This window comes from Chiloscyllium plagiosum, unplaced genomic scaffold (assembly GCF_037043375.1).
Source record: "Chiloscyllium plagiosum isolate Xiang-an unplaced genomic scaffold, Cpla_swu_hap1 HiC_scaffold_27, whole genome shotgun sequence".
NCBI lineage: Eukaryota > Metazoa > Chordata > Chondrichthyes > Orectolobiformes > Hemiscylliidae > Chiloscyllium > Chiloscyllium plagiosum.
Window position 1 is genome coordinate 47,564,509 of NW_028270165.1, and position 15,854 is coordinate 47,580,362.

A 15,854-nucleotide genomic window follows, 5' to 3' on the forward strand; every position below is an offset into this window, starting at 1 on the left:
AAGTTAGAAAAAGTTTGTATTTACACAGCCTCCATACGTCTGCGCAACACTATATAAGACGACAGCAGTGGAGATCTTTGACATCAGTCTCGAACTTCCTGAATAAGGGCTTATGCCCGAAACGTCGATTCTCCTGTTCCCTGGATGCTGCCTGACCTGCTGTGCTTTTCCAGCAACACATTTTCAGCTCTGATCTCCAGCATCTGCAGACCTCACTTTCTCATCAGTCTCAAACGTGCATGCCAGGCGCCAGACGAAAGTCTGAAGGGACCTGTGGAATAGAGCACTATGCGTAAGAGCAGAGTGGCGCAGCGGGAGTGCGCTGGGCCCATAACGCAAAGGTCGATGGCTCGAAACCATCCTCTGCTATTGTTCAGTGTCTTCTACAGCAACTCACCTTTGTGATCGTGCTCAGCATCTTGCCTTTCAAACGACTGTCTGAATGCCCCGGATCATCCCGAAACTCACACCGTTCAAGTAACTTGGTTTTCGAAGTCTGAGTGGTCTTCTCCTGTTTTTCGTCGGCTTCCTACGAACTGAATCGCAAACCCACTTCTCTGAGATGCCAGTGAGCTGAGACGCATACCTTGTGATTTCGTGCCTTGCCTGCCGTAATTCGCCACGCCGGTTCGTACGTGAATGACAAGACGATCAGCATGTCAGAAACGGTATCACCATTCAGACACAGTCCCTTAGTATTCGGACAGATATCACTGATTGTGAATCACCTCAGAGAGAGACAAGTGGCAGCGAGTCGCCGTGGACACGATGGGCTGGACCGCCTCTGTCGGCGGGAGAACGATGGTACGCGTTTCTGCCGTCCCACTGCCTGTCTATGGGACAGAGAGGCTGAGGGAGCGACAATGGTTCATTTAACCGTCCCTTCCGTGTTGGACTGTCTGCAGTCCCGCAGCTCAGTGCCGTGGGGATGACTCTCAGTGAGTGAAGGTTTCACTCGGATTCTCTTCATCTGGGGCACTTAGGCTCAGATGTTAACTGCTGCGCGGTCGCAGCGATGAAAGCGATGCCCACTTTGCGAGAGATTTTCTGTAAGATTGCTGCGTGAAGACGAATTCTGAACACCAAGCAGACTGCACAACAATGTACTCATATGAATCTATTTGAGGGAAGAGTCCTCGGTGTCCATTTCTCTCTGCTCCGCCAGCACAGCATCTTTCTATCTCTCCAATAACAGAAGTTTGGAGGAAATTCACAATCAAAGTTACTCACTTCCCACTCATTAGATTACTTACAGTGTGGAAACAGGCCCTTCGGCCCAACAAGTCCACACTGACCCGCCGAAGCCCAACTCACCCATACCCCTACATTTACCCCTTACCTAACACTACGGGGAATTTAGCATGGTCAATTCACCTGACCTGCACATCTTTGGACTGTGGGAGGAAACCGGAGCACCCGGAGGAAACCCACGCAGACACGGGGAGAACCTGCAAACTCCACACAGTCAGTCACCTGAGGCGGGAATTTAACCCGGGTCTCTAGCGCTGTGAGGCAGCAGTGCTAACCACTGTGCCACCGTGCCGCCCACAAAGTGTAAGTGATACCTCTCACCCCAAGGGATTGGGAGTTAAAAAGCAGAAGAGCGAATGGACTCTTCCCTCCCTCCAGAAAAGCGGACAAGTAGAAACAAATTGGTTTAATTATCCGCCAGTGGAGATAGACCAGTTCCTGGGGATGAGACAAACATCAGCGCCCCTGGGACAGAATGACAAGCAGATGTTCTGGAAACACTTTGCTGCTTGCAATTCTTGGAGCAATGTGGAATGTATTTCACACTGAGCAAGTTTCATCTGGCTCAGAGTCTCTAGTGTACATTACTCTCTGAGTTTATATTTGCACATCGGCGACATGTCTGCACAACAGCACATGACACTACAGCAGTGAAGATCTTTTGACGTCATTCTCGAACATGCAAGTCACACGCCAGATGAAAAGCTGAATATTTCTCTGGAAAAGCTACCGTGCAATGCAGGAGAATGGCACAGCGAGTGCATGATGGGATCATAACCCAGAAGCGAAACCATTTTCTCCTACTCACTTAATGTCTTTCGTAGCTTTCCCGTATAACGGCGCTCTGTTCTTTTCCTTGCCATGTCATTTGTTTCCCAAAACAAATCTGGGTATCTGAGCTCAATATATCACATCGATACACAAGTCAAATTTACACAGTTGCGCTGGCACCCTTGTGGAGCTCTGAGTTGTCTTGTCCTGTTCTCTGACGGTGTGTCCTGATCTCGTGTGAAACCTCTTCTCTCAGATGGCAATGAACCGGTGAAGTTGAAACACATGACTTGCTATTTTAGTCCATTTCCCGCAGTAAAGAAACCAACGGTGTAACAAAAGACTTCCTGCAGGATTGTTGTGTTAAGACAAATTCTGAACACCAAGCAGGCTGCACAAAAATGCACTCATATCAATTTACCTGAGGGAAGAGTCTCCGGTGTCCATTTCTCTCTGTCCCGACAGCACAGCATCTTTCTATCTCTCCGTTAACAGGACCTTTGGAACACGTTCAAAGTTGCCCATTTCCTCCGCATGACTGTCACTGACTTCTCCTGCCTCACGTAATAGTGTGAGAGAGCAGAAGAGTGAATGGGCTCTGCCTTCCACCAGCACAGCTTGCAAGTAGAAACGAAATGGTTCAATTATCCACCAGTGGAGAGAGCCCGGTCCCTGGGGACGGGACAAACAGCAGCGTCCTGGAAGCAGCGAGACAGATTGAGAAGCAGATGTTCTTGAAACGCTTCCCTACTTGCAATTCTGGGAGCAATGCACAATGGATTTAATACTGAGCAAGTCTCAGCTGCTTCCGGAGGTGGCTCGTTAGTCTGGGATATGATTCTAGCTTTGGGTCTTCGAGCATATGCAGCCGTGTGAGAATTCCCGGGTTCCAATCCCAGGCGAACCATCATTCCTTAAATTGACCTGAGCAAAAATACCTGATGAATTTTCTCAAAAAGCCGCTTCGTTAAATAAGATCGGACTGCCTGAATTAGGGACGGCGCAGAGCTGCCATTGCAGTGAACACGGCGAAGGGAAACGCTTGTTCAAAGTGAGAACAAGTATTGCAGATTTTTCGCCCGCGCAATCCGAGTCTGAATAAATCCTCCACCTGTATTACGCTCAATTCTGAGGGTGACACTTCAGGAAGCGGGGAAGTGAAGTGATTGCAGACGGCGCTGAACAGGTTAATGTGAATGGTACCGTCCTGAGGAATGTCAGCAATGAAGGGAGATTGGAAAGTTTGGGGCAGCTCTCTTTGGTGAACAGAGGGCGGAAAGCTGGTCTGATTGAAGTTTTCCACATCATGAGGGTTTTAGACAGAGGAAATAATGCAGTGCAAATGCTCCCAGGCCTGAAAGGATCGAGAATAATTTGGCAGAGATTTAAAGTCATCAGGAAAATAAGTAAAAGTGACATTAGGAAGAACGTTTTCGCACAGGGAATGGGGTCAGTAAGTCGCTGTCTGACAGTGACAAAGAGGCAGATTCAATGGACACAAATGGGAATTCGGTGGGGCATGTTCAATGTAACAATGTGCAGATTTACAGGGAGAAGGCGACAGAATGAGACACTTATTTACATATTGTGTTGAGCCTGGTGAAGGTGAAACACATCAGTTGCGGTGTGTCTCATGCGCAGGAGGCCCTGCAGTAATTCCCCACGCTGTTTCACACAGCAGCATCCTCTCGGTGAATTACTCTTGGCAAAAAAAATCGATTGAACCAAATCAGTGTCCGCCACTGGATTTTACTGACACCGTTTATAAAATTCAGGCTCACCGTTAATGTGGAGAGAGGCCATCAGACTAGAGTTTCCGCTCCTTCTGTTGAATAAAGATAATTTTAACTGTGTCCAGTGAGAGGAAAGGATTTGCAGTTGGTGGGAAACATTTCTATCTGAACTCGCTAACACTCTCCTGATAGATTGAAACATAAAGCTGGGAGTCTCTGGATTATGTTGTAAAACTATCGGTATTACGTTATTCACACCGCGCTGTCACCAACTGATTGAAGCGGCTGCCCAGAGGGAGACGGCTGTGTTTAAATCCCGTGATGAACTGGGGGAACTGAGCATTTACCCAGACAAGGGGCACACCACCTCCCTGACACAGTGTTCACAAATCAAACAGACAGCAAAGCTTCACGTGTGATCGAAAATTTCCGCCAAGAAGATTTGGCTCAACAGATATCCGGAGTGAAGTGCTCCTTTCTTGATTTGAAATGGAGGAAGTTGACGTCAGTGAGCCTGACGTGATTCGAACACGCAACCTTCTGATCTGGAGTCAGACGCGCTACCGTTGCGCCACAAGCTCACGCATAGCCCGCAACCTCTATTCATGCTTAAGGGAAGTGATCGCACTGCAATGATTTTACGTTATGAGTAACAACGGAGATCAACAGTTCATGGGTGTTCTTCTCTGTCCCCTCTCCTTCTGTCTCCCGAAGTAATTTCCAAATCTACCTCAATAAAAAGGTGAAAGAACTGTGGATGCTGTATATCTGAAACAAAAAACAGGAGTAGCCGGTGACCCTTCCACAGAACTGATGGTGATTGGGAAAACGTTGGTTTATATGCAGGAGATATTTTGGGAAAACGTTGGTTTATATGGGAGGAAGGCGGACGCAGTTAATGATAGATCAGGACAGAGCCCAAAGCGAGGGAAGAACTGTGGACAGGAAAGGAAGTTGATAACGATCTGCGTGGGAGGGTGAATGGAGACTGTTCGTGGCTAAGAATAGGTAGTGTGTAATGACAGACTATGTGATAACAAGGCTTGGTGTGTGTGGAAGGGACGAGGATACTATGGAGTTCAGGCCCGAGACTTATTGAATTTGATATTGGGACCAGAGGGATGTATGCTCCCCAAGTGTAATATTCGGTGCTCTTCGTTCTGCTGGTGCTGAGCTTCGCTGGAACACTACAGCAAACCTGAGACAGAGATGTTGGCCAGGGAACTGGGTGGGGTGTGGAATTGGCAGGCAACTGGAAGCTCAGGGTCTTTTTTGCAGGCATAACGTAGATGTTCTGTGCAGCAGTCACCCAGTTTATGCTTCGTTTTCCCCAATGTAGATGAGACCACATTATGAGCAGCAACTGCAGTCGACTGGGTTGTGGGAAGTGCAGGTCAAGTGCTGCTTCACCTGGAAGGTAAGTTTGGACCCTTGGATAGAGAGGAGGGAGCAGGTAAATGGGCTGGTGTCACACATTCGGCAGTTGCAGGGGAAAGTGCCATTGGACTATTGGGGTGGGAATGGGGTTAGGCTTGGTGGGAATGAAGGAAGAGTGGACCCAAGGTATAACTCCTGCCCATTTTCCTATCTGCCAAATAGAGGAATTTGTTAAGTGTGTACAAGGACATTTTCTAATTCACAATGTGGATGTACATACTGGCGTGGGTGCAAAACCTAAGGGTAAACCATAATTCTATTAACTTTAGAACAGTGATTGAAAAATAATGTATCAGATCTAAAAGTTGAGGTCCTAAATTGGAGGAAGACTCAGGTATTAGGCAAAATTTTTCAAAAGCTGATTGGGGGCAGATGTTCGCAGGTTAAAGGACTGCTGGAAAATGGGAAGCCTTCAAATCTGAGATAACAAGAGTTCAGGCACAGTATATTCTTGATTCGGAGATGCCGGTGTTGGACTGGGGAGTACAAAGTTAAAAAATCACACCACACCAGGTTATAGTCCAACAGGTTTACTTGGAAGCACACTAGCTTTCTGAGCGACGCTCCTTCATCTGAGTATATTCCTGTTCGGGTGAAAGGAAAGGCTGGTAGCTTGGGGAATGCTAGATGACTAGAGAAAATGAGATTTTGGTTAAGATAAAAAAGGATGTATACATCAGGTATCGGCAAAGAGATCGAGTGAATCCTTAGAGGAAAAGGCAGTACGAGCATACTTAAGAGGGAAATCATGAGGGCAAAAAAGGGGACATGAGATAGCTTTGGCAAATAGTCATGGATAACCCAAAGGATTTTTATAAATACGTTAAGGACAAAAGGATAACAAGGGAGAGAATAGGGCCCGTCAAAGATCAGCAAGGCGGCCTTTGTGGAGCTGCAGTAGAATGGGGGAGGGGGGGTGGTGGTGGGGGGGGGGGGGGGGGCGGGCGAGATACTGAACGGATATCGTACATCAGTGTTTACTGTGGAGAAGGCCATGGAAGATCGAGAATGTGAGAAAGTAGATGGTGACATGTTGAAAAAATGCCCATATTTCAGATGAGAAATTGCTGGATATCTTGATATGCAGAAAAGTGGATAAATCCCAAGGACCTGATCAGGAGTACCCGAGAACTCTGTGGGAAACTCGGGAAGTGATTGCTGGGCCTCTTACTGAGATATTTGTATCATCAATAGTCACAGGTGAGGTGCCAGAAGGCTAGAGGGTGGCTAACGTGGTGCCTCTATTTAAGAAAGGTGGTAAGGAAAAGCCAGGGAACTATAAACCAGTGAACCTGACATCCGCGATGGGCAAGGTTTTGGAGAGAATCCTAGGAGACAGGATTTACATGTATTTGGAAAGGCAAGAATTGATTAGGGATAGTCAGCATGGCTTTATGCTTGGGAAATCATGTCTCAAGAACATGTTTGGGTTTTTGAAGAAGTAACAAAGTGGATTGATGAGGGCAGAGCGATGGACGTGATCTATATGGACTTCAGGAAGGCGGTCATCAAGGTTCCTCAAGGTGAGCAAGGTTTAATCTCATGACATGCAGGGACAACTAGCCATTTGGATACAAACTGGCTAGAAGGCAGAAGACAGAGGGTGGTGATGGAGGTTGCTTTTCAGACTGAAGGCCTGTGACCAATGGTGTGTCACAAGGATTGATGCTGGGTCCGCTACTTTTTGTCATTTATATAAATGATTTGTATGTAAACGGAGGAGGTATAGTTAGCAAGTTTGTAGATGACACCAAAATTGGAGGTGTAGTGGACAGTAAAGAAAGTTACCTCAGATCACAACGGAACCTTGATCAGATGGACCAATGGGCTGAGGAATGGCAGTTGGAGGTTAATGTAGATAAATATGAGGTGCTGCATTTTGGAAAATCAAATCAGAGCAGGACTTTTACACTTAATGGTAAGTTCCTTGGAAGTGTTGCTGAACAAAGAGACCTTGGAGTTCAGGTTGATAGTTCCTTAAAAGTAGAGACGCAGGCAGATTGGATAGTAAAGAAGGCGTTTGGTGTGCTTTCCTTTGTTGGTCAGAGCATCGAGGATAGATGTTGGGAGCTCATGTTGCCACTGTACAGAACATTGGTCAGGCCACGTTTGGAATATTGCATGTAATTTTGGTCTGCTTCCTGTCGGAAAGACGTTGTGAAACTAGAAAAGGTGTAGAAAAGATTTACAGGGATGTTGCCAGGGTTGGAGGTTGGAGGGTAGGAAGGTTTTATGGGGATTTGGGCCAAGTGCTGGCAAATGGGACTAGATTAGGTTAGGATATCTGGGCTGCATGGATGAGTTGCACCGAAGGGTCTGTTTCCGTGCTGTACATCTGTGTCACTCTGTGAGACTCCATGGGATTCTCTGCCCAAGAGAGCAGTTGAGACAGCTTCATGAAGTTTATTGAAGACGCAGTTGGATGGGTGTTTGCATGGTAGGGGAATTAAGGGTAGTCGGGATAGTCCAGGTTGGTGGAGCTGTGATCTGAATGAATGACGGAGCAGGCTTGACCAAATGCTCTACTCCTGCTTCTGTTACTTTGAATCTGTAACACTGCATTTCCCGCGGCCGGAGTTTTCCCAAGGCACAAAGGAGGTGTTCTATAGTATATTTAAACCCCTTGCTTTGCTTGAACTCAATCTGCATGGACTTGGAGGAGAATGGGATTTGCAAAGTGCCCTCCCCTCCACACGTGCCTCATCTGCAGGACAGCTATCCGGCCCGCCCTCCATTGTTGACGTCACAATGCGGATGCAGCCCTGTCAGTTTCAGAGTGAAACTCCCTCCCTCTGGGCAACATCTGGGAGCAAAGCAATGTCTCCCCCTTTCCATATACCATCCTCCAGCAGCGAGGGGGAAGGGGAGGTCGGGGTGGGTGAAACACTGTTCACTTGTAGCAACTGGAGTGAATCCTGGGAGGGAGCAGACACTCCAAAGGTGCTCAAATACTTTCTATCTCTCTTAAAGCTATTTTCCTTGTGTGTTCCCTCAGTTTGGCACGTATACAGTTGCACCCTAGAAAAGGATTGGTCCTTTCCTCATGTTCACAACTAAAAGGTTAGATTCTCAAGGAACTGAGTAGCAGTTAAGGGATTGGCACATTGCTCAAAAAATGTAGGGCGCCTGCGGCTTGTGGCTCGTTGGTCTAGGGGTATGATTCTTGCTTCGGGTTTTCTGATACGTGGGGTTGTGAGAGATCCCGGGTTCAAATCCCGGACGAGCCCTTGTTTCTTACACTGCCTTGTGCAAAAACGGCTAGTCAATACTCTCAAAAAGCAGCTTCATTAAACGAGATCCAACTGCCTGAATTAGGGATGAGGCAGAGCTACCACGACAATGAACGCGGCAAGGGCAGCACTTATTCAAAGCGAAAACGCGTTTTACTTCACACAGAGGGTGGAGGGCGTTTGGAACGCGTTGCCAGCAGAGGTTGTAGAGGCAGGCACGGTCGACACATTAAAGATGCGTCTGGATAAATGCATGAGTGGGTGGGGAGTAGAGGGATACAGATGCTAAGGAATTGACCGACAGGTTTAGACAGTACATTTGGATCGCCTCAGGCTTGAAGGGCCTGTTCCTGGGCTGTAAACTTTCTTTGTTCTTTGTTCTATATGGTGTATATCTGATATTGTTGGCTGTTGTAAAAGTTTCTGTTGTAATTATTATTCACCTTCTAATGTAGTAATGGAGTTACGTCCTTTTTTTGTCATAATTTTTTATTTAATAGGTCAGCAGGAAGTCATTCAGCAATTTTACTGCCTTTCTTTTCTCAAGCAGCCTTAACATTTCATTTTCATATCCTTGATTCAGCTCCATTTCCAGCATCTTTGTAGGCAGTTTGTTCCATGTTATTGTCACTGAAATGAAGTTTTCCTCCATGCACAGCTAAGCCGATCTGGCAGCATGAGGGTTTTCAGGTTTCTGTGGCCTGGATAATATGTGATCAGCAGACATCTCGCAGTCTACAGGAAGCGCCACCAATGTTATGTTCATTAACTGTACTGACAGTGATCACTTATTTTGTGATTTTTCTTTGCAAGAAGACGTGCAGAAAGAAATCTTATAGCAAATTATACATCAACTTCTGACAGAGCCGCTTGATTCATTGGGACTTGAATATCAGCAGCCATTCCAATCAAGAAGGCATGTTTGCTTTTGTTTGTTTGAGAGATTTTGGACAGTCCTGTGGCAGGAAGAATACTGAGACACCGAGTGAGGGAGATTCAGTGCGCTGACTGTGAAAAGTGCTTCAAACCATTTACTCAGCTTGGAGGAATCAAAGTCTCACCCCTCAAGGTGGGAAAGGCTATGTACCTGTTCTGATTGTAATTTCAATCCCAGAGCAACACAAGGAAAGTTCTCTCCAAAGGGGAAACATTGGAAATGTGGGGTCTTTGGGAAAGGATTCCCTTCCCCATCCCTGCTGGAAACCCACAGACGGATTCACACCGGGAGAGGCCATTCACCTGCTCAGTGTGTAGGAAAGGCTTCAGTCGGATCAGCCATCAGCAGACGCATGAGTGAGTCCACAAGGGAGAGAAGCCATTCACGTGCCCCATGTGCGGGAGGGGTTTCACTCAGTCAGCTGCACTGCTGACCCACCAGCGGGTCCACCCTGGAGAGAGGCCATTCACCTGCTGTATGTGCCGGAAGGGATTCACCTGCTCCTCCCACCTGCGGAGGCACCAGCGAGTTCACGCGCCATCACAGGGGGGTTGAAGGAGCGATGGCCGAGTGCCAAGTGCTTATGCACGAAACGTCGATTCTCCTGCTCCTTGGATGCTGCCTGACCTGCTGTGCTTTTCCAACACCACACTCTCGACTCTGATCTCCAGCATCTGCATTTTCCACTTTCTCCTCGAGGGCAAGGTTGGACTTGTCTTTTATTCACTCATTCACTCCTTACAGCCTGTCATTTGGTGTGGCCTAACTGCACAAACATCAATGCAAGTTTCAGAAAGATTTCTGCAGCTGTTTTTTGAAAAAAATAACATTTTTCCCGACTTTAACGAAGTTTCTGAATATATGGTTTTAGTTATTCTCAATTTTAAAAATCAGCTATTTCTCACATGCCGTGTCTCCCAGGTAAAGTCATCACCATCCATTCTCTCTCTCCCCTGAGAAAGACTTCATAAAGCGATTTCTGCAGCTGTTTTTTGAAAAAAATAACATTTTTCCCGACTTTAACGAAGTTTCTGAATATATGGTTTTAGTTATTCTCAATTTTAAAAATCAGCTATTTCTCACATGCCGTGTCTCCCAGGTAAAGTCATCACCATCCATTCTCTCTCTCCCCTGAGAAAGACTTCATAAAGCGATCAAAGAGGGCTGAGGCACGAGAAAGGACGATTGTTGGGGGCGTGTGTTGGGGGGTCGCTGGTGGTTGTGGAGAAGGGAGGGAAATGGACAGGGGAACAGGCTGGGGTTCAGATGGTTGGGGGAGAATAGAGGGTGCGGTGTGAGGAGAGAGAATGGGCAGGGGGCAGTGGATGGGGAGAAAATGGACAGGGGGGCAAAATGTGAAGAGAGAGACAGCACAAATGCCACCTTCTCCAGGACTCGTGTCAGTGTCCCATGAACTGGAACCCACTCCTCCCACACTTCTCAAAAGACGCGTGGTTCAGGCAGTGGAACCATATCATCCCTACAGGCCATTCACACCGACCTTCCAAACAGCATCCCACTTAGACTCACTCGTTTACGCTACAGCCCTGCAGTTCCCCATGGCTATTTCCTGACGAAGGGTTTTGCCCGAAACGTCGAGTCTCCTGCTCCTCGGATGCTGCCTGACCTGCTGTGCTTTTCCAGCTCCACACTCTCGACCCTAATCTCCAGCATCTGCAGTCCTCACTTTCGCCCAGTAAGGGGTGAATGTTCTATTCCCAGTCTTTTGGATCTTTTAAAATCTTTCCCCCACACCCTAAACCTTTGCTCTCTAGTTTTGGAATACCTCTACCCTGGGGAAAAGACAGAAACGTTGAGCAGCCAAACAAAATGCAAAAGAAATAAATTGTCGAGGCACAGGGGGAAAAAATCGGCAAAATAAAATAGCTTCGGCATTTTTCTCTCGTATTCGCCTTTGGACGCTTAATATTTGTCATGATATGGAGGTGCCCGTGTTGGACTAAGGTGTACGAAGTTAAAAATCACACAACACCAGGTTACAGTCCAATCGGCTTGTTTGGAAGCACTAGCTTTCGGAGCGCTGCTCCTTCATCAGGTGGTTGTGGAATATAAGATCATAAATTCTGTGTCTTACGATGTTATACTCTACAATCAGCTGATGAAGGAGCAGGGCTCCGAAAGCTAGTTCTCCAAATAAGTCTGTTGGACTATCACCTGGTGCTTTGTGATTTTTAACTTTAAAATTTGAAACAAATTCCTGCACACTGAGCATGCTCCGCGGTGTCAGCAAGTACTGCGCATGATCGCCAGTGTCAGCAAAGCACTGCGCATACTCTTGGGAGAGCGCGAGCTCCTTTCCATGGAGCAGTGGAGAACCTTGGAGGACCGGAAGGAGTCTGTCCTCCTGCCAATCAGAGCCGGCCATTGTGGAAATGCGGAGGTTGGACCGTGAGCTCTGAAGCTGCTGCTGCTTTTTTCTCTCTGCATAAGGTTAAACTTCACCCCAGACTGTAACTTCCTTCCTCTGTCGAACATTTGTGAGTACAACAGTGTTTTTCTCATCACGTTTTCATTCTGGGGTTCAAGAGTGAACCGAAGGAGGGGCCAGACTCTGGAAAAGTTGATCCAGGTCTGTGTGTCAACTTGCAAACACATGGCAAATGCAGTACCACAATGTGAAGTTATAGCCTTTGCAGTGTAAAAAAAATAGCAGAAAGGAGGTGCATTGTTTAAATGGTGATATGTTGAGATGTGGCGAAAGTGAGATGCTGGAGATCAGAGTTGAATATTGTGGCGCTGGAAAACCACAGTCGGTCAGGCAGCAACTGAGGAGGAGGAGAGTCAACGTTTCGGGCACGAGCCCTTCATCAGGAGTGATGTGTGGATAGACAAAGGGCCCTCAGTGTCCTTCTACACCAGTCACTGCCAGTTGTCAGAAAGTGCAGCAAGCAATGAGCAAAGCAAGTGGTATATCATCAAGAGGAATTGAGTTCAGAAGTGGGGATGTCTTCCTGCAGTTAGGTCGATTATTGAATGTATTCAAGGCTGAGTTCATGTGACTTTGAAGAACAAAGAAGTTATGGGAGAATGCAAGAAAATGGTTTTAAGACCAGTACAGAACAGTTACAGAGTCATACAGCACAGAAACAGACCATTCAGTTGAACTAGTCCATGCTGGCGGTGTTCTGAAACTAAACTGGTCCCACCTGCCAATGATTGACCTATATCCCTCCGAACCTTTCTTATTCATGGACTTATCCAAATGTCTTTTAAACATTGTAACTGTACCTGCATCCAGCAACTCCTCTGGACATTGATTGCTCAAACGAACTACTCTTTATCTTTAAAAAAAGGTGCCCCTCATGTCTTTTTAAAATATTTCTTTCTTCACCTTCAGAATTTGCTCCCTCATCTTGAACCACCCACACTAGGGAAAGAATACCTGCCGTTCACCTCATCCATACCCCTTATGATTTTATAATCCTCTCTAAGGTCACCTCTCAACCTCTGATGCTCCAGTGAAAAAAGTCCTAGCCTATCCATCTAGATGCAGGTATATTTATATCGAGTTATGAACTGTTCAATACTGGCGAAAGCTGGAAAGACAAATGACGTATTCCTGCTTCCAATTCTCTCAGTGTGTCCAGGACAGCAAGAGACCATACGACATAGGCGCAGAAATTAAGCCATTTAGTCCATCAGATCTGCTCCACCATTCAATCACGGCTTATACATTTCTCGACCCCATTTTGAAATATAGATTTTGGAAAGGCAGATCATGGCAGGATCTACACATTTGATGGGGAGTGTTGTTGAATAAACATGCCATGGAGTGCTGGTTCATAGTGGAGTCGCAGGTAGACAGGGTAGCAAAGAAGGTGTTTGGTATATTTGCTTTAATAGGTCAGTGCATTTCAATACAGATATTGGGAGGTCATGTTGCGACTGTACAGGACATTGATTAGGCCACTTTTGGAATACTGTATTCTGTTCTGGTTTCCCTGCTACAGGAAAAGTGTTACGAACCTTTGTAAGGATTTGGAAAAGATTTACAAGGCTATTGCCAGAGTTGGAGGGTTTGATCTATATGGAAAGGCTGAATAGGCTGGGCTGTTTTCTCTGGATCATTGGGGGCTGAGGGTTGACTTTATAGAAGTTCATAAGGAGCATGGATAGGGTGAATAGCGAAAAGTTTTCCCCAGAGTAGGGGAGACCAAAACTAGAGGTCATAGGTCTGAGGTGAGAGGGGAAATATTTAAAAGGAACTTTGCAGGCACCTTTCTCACGCAGAGGGTGTTGTGTGCATAGAATGAGCTGCCAGAGGAAGTGGTGGAGGCTGGTATAATTAAAGCATTTCAAAAGGCATCTGGTAATAGGGAGAATTGAGAGGGGTATGGGTTATGTGCTGACAAATGAGATTATGTTAATTTGGGATATCTGGTCAGCACGGACAATTTGGACTGAAGGAAAGCAGAAGTGTCATTGTGAAGACTGGACTTTCAGAGCAGCTTTCAAAGATGTTTTGTCCTGACTGGGAGCAGAAGCTACAATGAAATCTTTCATTTGTGAGACAGCAACTGAGTGAGTGAGGACATTCAGGATATTGGTGGAAAGTGGGAATTTGTTGCAATGTGGAGTTGAATTGATTTAAGTAAAGTGTGCTGAGCAGGGAGCCTAGTGTAGGGTTATGTGAGTTTTTGTTTAAACTGCTCATTTCTTTCAGCCTCCAACATTGTATTTCCAATGCTGTCCATCAGTGGGAGTGGTGAATCAGCAACTGGTATCGTTAGAAGCCTTATGATTTTCAGTAGTGCAGGTATAGCATTGTCTCATCAGCTTTGTAAAAATTACTGGCAGCAGCGGGAGGCGTGGGCTGGATTCACCAGAAATGATTAAGCAGTTAGATAACACATGTACAAGAGGGCAGGGTGGGACTTGTCTTTCGATTTGCAGAAGGTGGGAGGTTCTGGTGCTGTGGTCCATGACAAACACAACTGCGGTAAATCATAGAATCACTACAGCGTGGAAGCAGGCCATTCATTCCATCAAGTCCACACTGACCCATCCGACGAGCATGCCACCCAGACCCACCCTATCTAGTTGTTTCTATGGTGAGTGAGACTAGGTCACAAGATTAGGGGGAGTAGGTTTAAGTCAGAGGAGAAGGAACTGCTTTTCCCGGAGAGTGGTGAATCATTGGAATTCTCTGCCCAAGGAAGCAGTAGAAGCAGCCATATTCAAGACATAGTTCAATGGGATTTTGTATGGTCGGTAAATTTAGGATAGTCAGGATAATGCAGGTAAGAGGAGCTGAGACGATGGATAGATGAGCCATGATCTTAATGAATGGTGGAGTAGCTTGATGGACCAAATGGCCTACTCCTGCTTCTATTACTGGGAATGTATGAACATGCATTTTTTATGGCCAATCCGTATCAAGGCAGGTGAGCAATGTAGTGATGTGGAAATGAACATCAGAGAATGATAGTAAGGGACACGGAAAGTAAATGTCCCAGTCCAAAGATGTGCAGGTCAGGTCAAATGACCATGCGAAATTGTCCATAGTGTGAGGTTCATTAATCAGAAAGAAATGGGTCTGGGAGGGTTACTCTTCAGGGTGTCGGTGTGGACTTGTTGGGCCGAAGGGCCTGTTTCCACACTGTAGGGAATCTAATCTAATCAATCAAAACTGGATTCTACAGAACACAAGAATTGAAACTGAAGACTGTATGGCTGAATGTGTGCTGCAATGTCACAAAACTGAATGAATTGACTGCACACATTGAAGAGAATAATTATGATCTGAGACTCCTTACAGGGACATGGCTTCAGGATGACAAGGATTGGATCTGAATATTGAGGGGGTACGTGGCATCCAAGTTGAATAGGAAGCGAGGTAAAGGTCGAGGGTTGGCACTGCTAATCAAAGCACTAATAACATGGTACTCTGGTGTCGGCTCGGATTTCAGGTTCTGATTTCTCTGTCCTCTTCTCCCTGTTCCCAGAGAAAGATGTTGTCTGTTCTCAGCTCAGCTGGCTTTCTGCTGAAACTTTGAGCCCCTTTTACCCCTTCCAGAGCAATAAAACATTCAGTCGATCAAGGCCCAATCCACAATATTCTCAGCCTGAGAACCATCCAGACTGAGAGGGTCATTGGAGCAGGGAATAAAACAAGAAAAATGAAACAAAATGAGACATAAATGCACATTTGGTGCTTAAAGTGTGTTCATTAGATCGTAAACCAGAATTGGGGGTCTCCCAGGATTCTTATCGTCCCCTACTAGAGGAATTCTCTTTCCCTAACAATATTTACATCAACAGAAATAAAGCATCTGTCATCAAATAAACATAGAGATATACAACACGGAAATAGACTTTTTGATCCAACACATCCATGCTGACAAGATGTCCTATTTAAATCTAGTGTCCCATTTGCCAGCATTTGGCCCATATCCCTCCACACCTTTCCTATTCACACACCCATCCAGATGCCTTTTAAATGTTGTAATTGTACCAGCCTCCACCACTTCCTCT

At 46.2% G+C, this 15,854-nt stretch overlaps 1 protein-coding gene and 1 non-coding gene across 2 annotated transcripts in view; both read right to left on the reverse strand.

Moving 5' to 3' along the window:
• LOC148143911 (uncharacterized) overlaps positions 1 to 15,854 on the reverse strand; it is a 384,436-nt gene that overhangs the window by 169,967 nt on the left and 198,615 nt on the right. The gene's annotated exons all lie outside the window — the stretch shown is intronic.
• trnaw-cca (transfer RNA tryptophan (anticodon CCA)) lies at positions 4,265 to 4,336 on the reverse strand. Its single transcript has one exon. It is a non-coding gene; the product is annotated as a tRNA-Trp (tRNA).